The sequence below is a fragment of the Octodon degus genome, unplaced genomic scaffold (assembly GCF_000260255.1).
Source record: "Octodon degus isolate 3935 unplaced genomic scaffold, OctDeg1.0 scaffold00026, whole genome shotgun sequence".
Taxonomy (NCBI): Eukaryota; Metazoa; Chordata; class Mammalia; order Rodentia; family Octodontidae; genus Octodon; species Octodon degus.
In genome coordinates, this window is record NW_004524602.1 from 4131434 (window position 1) to 4137550 (window position 6117).

The window sequence follows — 6117 nt, forward strand, 5'->3', positions numbered from 1 at the left end:
GTGGAGTCTGACTGCTGAGGGCTGAGGAAGGAGCATCAGGTAGAAGGCAGGCAGTGAGGCCCACCATCTGGAGAAGGTCAGGTGTGACGGAAACCGGGGAAAGGGACCCTGAGGCTCGAGGTGGAGGATGGTTTGGACAGCAGAGATTTGATCAGGATGAAAGGCTATGGGAAGGATCCCACAGAAAGTGGTTGAAATTGTGGCAACTGATGAAAGCAGATAAAAACATGGCAAATTAAGAAACTACTACTGTAAATGCAGGTATTTAACAGGTTGGTAGGAGGCGCTGAGGTACATTTTTTCTTTTTACCAGCAATGCGGATGGAACACAGGTCCTCTGCACTGAGCTATATCCCAACCCTTTTACAATTTTTATTTTGAAACAAGGTCTTGCTGAAGTCAATCAAATTGCCCCGGCTAGGTGCTAGCGCCCCTCCTGCCTCAGCCTCCTAGGATGCTGGGAGAGATTATGAATTTGAGGATGCACACATCTGTGTGCTTTTCTCGGGTAGCCTCATGGGGCTGCTGCAGCAGAGAGGGTCATGGTTTGGATTGAGGCAGAGCTGAAGTTTCCAGGTTGACAGAGAAAAAAATTACGAGACAGAGAAGGCTGAAATAGTGGCTATCAGGACCTGTGCTGGGGGAGGTGAGAGGTATCGCCAGCAGGAGAGACAGAGGGACAGAATGCGCTACTGCCAAAGAAAATCCAGTCAGGTACTTGCTAAAATGGTAAGGACCTATTTTATTCAGAGGTTAACTATTATGATAGAGAGTCCCGCACGACTTGAACTTAGCTTCTCTGAAACAAGAGGCCAGAGAGTTTTTCAGGTTTGGTGAGCCAGAGGAAAAGCATGAAGGGAGGGCTGGTGAGATGGCTCAGTGGTCTAAAGCACCTACTTAGAACAAGCTTAGCAAAGCACAGGGACCGCGGTTCAATCCCCCAGCAAAACATGCCAGCCAGCCCCGCTCCCTGGTGGGCTGAGCTGGCCACACACACACACACACACACACACACACACACACACATAAATAAATAAAATTAAAAAAAAATAAAGAATGAAGGGAGAAAGAGGGTTTGGCCCAAGTGTCTGGGCCACCTGGGTGCGCGACCTCGCCCTTGTGGAAATGAAAAATGTCCACCCATCCCAAAGACACCGGGACACAGAGAAATTCGAGCACAGACCAGAATAGTCAATTACTGTGGCGGCCCTGAGCTTTCCCAGGCAGGAAGGAGCCACACAGGTCTGGAGTTGTCCCTGTAGGAACACAGCACTGAGCTAGGAGACACTATGGCTTAAGGCTCTTAGGGAGAGGGTTTGAATGGAGTGGTTTGTGGCCCTCACACCAGCTCCCACGAGGAGTCAGATAGAAGCACAGGCTGAGGTCCGACTGTGAGCCAAATCTCAGCTTTCAAGGCTTTCTAGGTTGAAGCCATGGAGTCAGAGGCAGGACATAAGGCCACTGAGCACCGGAAGTTAGGGCCAAGGCTCATGTGGAGCCTCCTCCAAGCGGGCAGGAATCAGGCAGGGAGGAAGCCAGCTCGGAAAGGGGCCTGGCTGACAGCTGTGGTGTCAGCTGTGGGGGCCCCAGAGCAGTAGCTGGGTATGTGGGTTTCTTGGGCAGGATGTAGGTGATGGTCTGGGATGAGCCTCGGAGCCCTCACCTCATCTGACTGTTGAGGTCGGGGAGAATCAGGGTTCATCCTACAAGGAGTTGAAGGCGTGGCCTTCTGTGGAAAGCTGGAAGAGAGATCTTGACCAAAAAGTGCAAGAGTAACCGTGGTCCTTGAAATGGTTAACAGCTCTCTGGCACTGTGGGGAGCAATTCATATCCTGCTCATCTCCATCACCCACGTGAGTTCTGGGGTAGAGACGGAGAGGAGTCAGAGGTTCACAGACACCCACAGACTGGACAGCTGCTTCCCAGAAGGTCCCTGGCAGCTGGAGTAGGAGAGCTTCTTTCCCACTGAAAACATTTCTTCTGACTGTGAACTTCAGAATCTGTGCGCCGTAATAGCAGCTGTGGCTGTGAAAGCCGCGCAGATAGAGTACAGACTGGGTCACCCGCGATGGGCCCGAAGCCCTGTTCTTCCTCTAACCTTGGAGCTTGGGAAGTTATCCATCTCTTCAAGCCTCAATTTAATCATCTGTAAAATGGGGATAACGCCACTCACCTGACAGGGCTCCGGCAGGGATTACATGAGCTAATCCATGCTGAGCACTTGGCGAGATGCCTGGTATAGAGAAAGCTCTCCAAAAACATTAGTGATCCTGACTCTAAGTTTGCTTATCCTTTAACACAAACATGCACTTGGTTCCTCCCGGTACAATAGCACCTGTATATGACAGGAAAATAGTTGATATATACGTGGAAGGTGCATGGTGGCCTCCAACAGCAGGGTGTACTTCAAGAGATTAAGGGACCCCTTGTAATAACTTGGGATCTCACAGAGACACCCACAGTGCGTGTTAGCACCTACATCACTCTGTAAACCTCTCCTGAGGTAGGAAGAGTGAAGAAAACTGCAGGCCAGTGTGGCAGTTGGCTTTCTGTCACTGTAGATAACTCGAAAGGAGAAAATCACCATGATGAATGTGACCAGTATGTACTGCAAACACACAATCATGACAATAACAATTTTTTTCAAAAGGAGGAAATGAACAAGGCATCATGGTGTATGCCACCTACTTGAGAGACTGAAGCAGGATGATCTCTTGGGCCAGAAGTTCAAGACCAGCCTGGGCAACCATAGCAAGACCTCATCTCAAAAACCAAAACAAAGGAAAAATGGTTCCTGCAGGTTCATACTATCAGGGGTCCTGCATGGTCTCACCTCATCCTTTGGGTCTGTGGTACCTCAGAACACCACAGTTGGGAGCCATGGGAAAGAGGGGGCTCCCTCCTGAAGACCAGAGGAATTCCAATCCCAATGCCCCTGTCAGGCCACACCCCCAGTGGTGGCCATACTCTACAGGTTCCACCCCTTCCAGTAACCACAGGCTGGTGACCCTGCTCTTTATACATGGTCTTTGGGGGGACATTCCTGATGCAAAAGGCAGCAGCCAGGAGCCTGCCCATGGACACAGGAGTCCACAGCAGCACTGGAGGCAGCAGCCACGATCATGTCTCTTGTCACCATGTTCCCGTGGCTGCCTCAACCTGCAGTGTCTCCACAGATGCCTGGCCTGTGCATGTGCTGTGTTGCTGCTGTCACCACCAACTGCTCTGTCACCGTGGGAGTGCGGGCCCAGGATCCAGGAACTGTTGTCCCAACTCTGACTGTGCTTCCAGATTTAGTTACATTTTTGTCTCAGTCCTTTTCAAAGCCTCTGTCACAGCCTTTATCACAGCCCTGTCACAGCCCATCATGGCCCTTGTCAGAGACCCTGCCACAGCCCATCTCAACCCTTGTTACACAGCCTGTCACAGTCAGTCTCTGTCAGAGCCCCTGTCATGCCTTTAAGAACAGCCCCGTCATAGTGTCTGTCACAGTCTCTATCACACTCTCAGTCACTGCCTTTATCATAGCCCGTCACAGGCTCTATCAATCCTATCACAACCTCTGTCACAGCCTGTGTTACAGGCTACGCCAGAGCCTATGTCACAGAGCCATAGTACAGCCCTGACATAGCATGATACAGTTCTAGTCATAACCCATGTCACTGTCTCTAGCACATCACAAACCCTGTCACAGACTATCACAGTCCCTGTCACAGTCTCTGTCACAGTGTCTCTTACAGCCAGCCACAGGTTTTGTCACAGTCCTTAACAGCCTCTATAACAGCCTTTGTCACACTCTTTGTCACAGCCCCTGTCATGATCTGTTACCACTTCCATCACTGTCCCTGTCATAGCCTTTACCACTGTATCACAGCCTCTGTCCCAGCTCCTATCAGAGCCTTTGTCACAGAACCGTGTCATAGTCTGTCATAGTGTTCTTGTCACAACTATCTCTAGCATAGTCTCTGTCACAGCCTGCCATAGCCCTGCCACAGGCCATCACTGTCTCTGTCACAGCCTGTCACTGTACCACAGACCCTGTCGCAGCCTCTGTTGTCTGCTCTGCCTGTTCTCTGGACCCTGCTCATGGTTCTCTAGACCATGCCTCAGAGCTGGTCTCTGAGGCACAGCTCTGTCACTGCAGAGTGGCTCAGTGATAGCAGGTTATCCTGCCACTCAGGGCTTGAAGGGAGCAGGAGCTAGGAGCAGACTCGTGGACAGTGCTGCTCCCTCTGTGGGACGCAGGGGCATGAGGAGCCTCGGGCAGGACTCCCCTGTCCTGGGCCCACTGGGGCTCCCAGCATGGAGACTGCAGCCTCCTCTTTCCAGTTTACTCATCGCAAAGCCATGTACAGGGGTGGGCTTCTGGCACCACCCACTGGGCTGCTCCAAAGTCCTGGCCTCTGGGTCAGTCACCTGGGTCAGTTCTACTGCTCTGGAGCCAACCACCGTTGTGTCCCCATGGCCAAGGCCCTGGCCTGCTCACCCAGCCTCGCCCATGGGTTCCCTGTGGCCTCACTCTGTTCACATGTGTCATCAGCTCTTCTGCCCACCTTTTTGCCTCCATGTCTCCAATCACACTGCCTTCTTTTTATGACAAGGGGGCCACTAGAAGGTGAACCCAGGGCCTGCACACTGCACTACACACTCAGTCTTTTTTATTTTAAAAACAGGGTCTCGCTAAGTCACCAAGTTGCCCAGGCTGAGGTCACACTTTCAATCCTCCTGCCAGAGCCTCCCACAGTGCACAGATGACAGGCGTGTGCCACCATGCTAGGCATACCTGCCTTCTTCCAAGGCCAATTCAACCCTGCCTCCTCCACCCCCTGTCCTCAGGCCACGTGTTCCCGTCACACACATGTCCCTTTCTTCTTCCAGTGTGGCTTCTGGGCTCTGTCTCATTCTAGCCACAGCCTGGAGGTGGCTGGGGATTGGGACTGGCTTGATCAGGCTCACAAAACAGCACTCTTGCTAGATAAATGAGAGGGCTCATGTGAAGTTGGGGGCAAAAGAAAATGCGAAGAAGTCGAAGATGTCGGGCAGCGAGGTGGCAGCCTAAGCAGCAGGGAAGAGGGCAGAAGAATGAGCTGTCCTGCGGGGATGGGGGAGCCAGGTCCCTGGGCCGCCTTGGGGTCCCTGGGCCACCTGATCTCCCCAGCTATGGTCACCCCTCTGCCTTCTACTTCACCCTCTTCCCTGGGGACTGTGAGCCCACTTCAGCCCTGGCAAGTAGGGAATTCCAGACTCAAGCCAGAGCAATCTCTGGCACTTACTTCTTGGCAGCTCTGCTCAGCCGGCACCCCGGGAGCCTCCTCTCCCAGTGCCTCCCTCTCTAGCCTGGCTCTGGGTCCAGGTGGCCCAGACGTTCTGGAGCCCTGGCAGGACACAGAGACACAGTCCAGGCCTGGCTGAGCTGTCAGCGCGTCCTTCCCCAGCCATCCCAGGGCAAGGGGTGGGGATGGGGCCCCAGGGAGCCGCTGGGTGTGCCCGGTGGGGGGGCTTGGGACAGCAGCACCTGACTCAGTGCTGGCCTGGAGATGAAAGGGCTCTGGGCAGTTTGCGGGCACTCATAGGTGAGGGCCTGGGAGAAGCTGAGGCTAGAGCCCAGGATGGCTGGGAGCCCCAGGCCTGGATCCCAGAGAGGCCAGGCAGCACTGGAAAGAAAACAGATGGAGACCCAACAGGAAGTGGGGCCTGGAGAGCCTTCTTGCTGGCTGTGGGCTTAACATGATTGGGGCCAGGTGGGCACGTGAGCTCCCAGTGCTTTAGAGCCGGAGTCCAGGCTGAGGTGCTGGATGGGATCGAAAGGACCTGACATTGTCCTTCTGTGCAGACAGCAGACTTCCTCCTGGCACAGCTCAGTGGACCCCCAGCTCTGCCCTGGCTAACACTGCCAAGAGAAAGCCCCAAGTCTCCCTCCTACCAAGCTGTTTCATTCACTGTTTCTCCTGTAACAGACAGGTGGACACACTCAGAGCAGAGCTGCCCAGACATGCAGCTTCTTCCCACCTCCTCCAAGAAGCCCACCAGGAGCACTCTCCCGAGAGCCTTTCTCTGAGCTTCACTGAGCCATGAAGTGAAGCTCAATCATGTGTCCCTCCATCCCAAAGCCTCAGG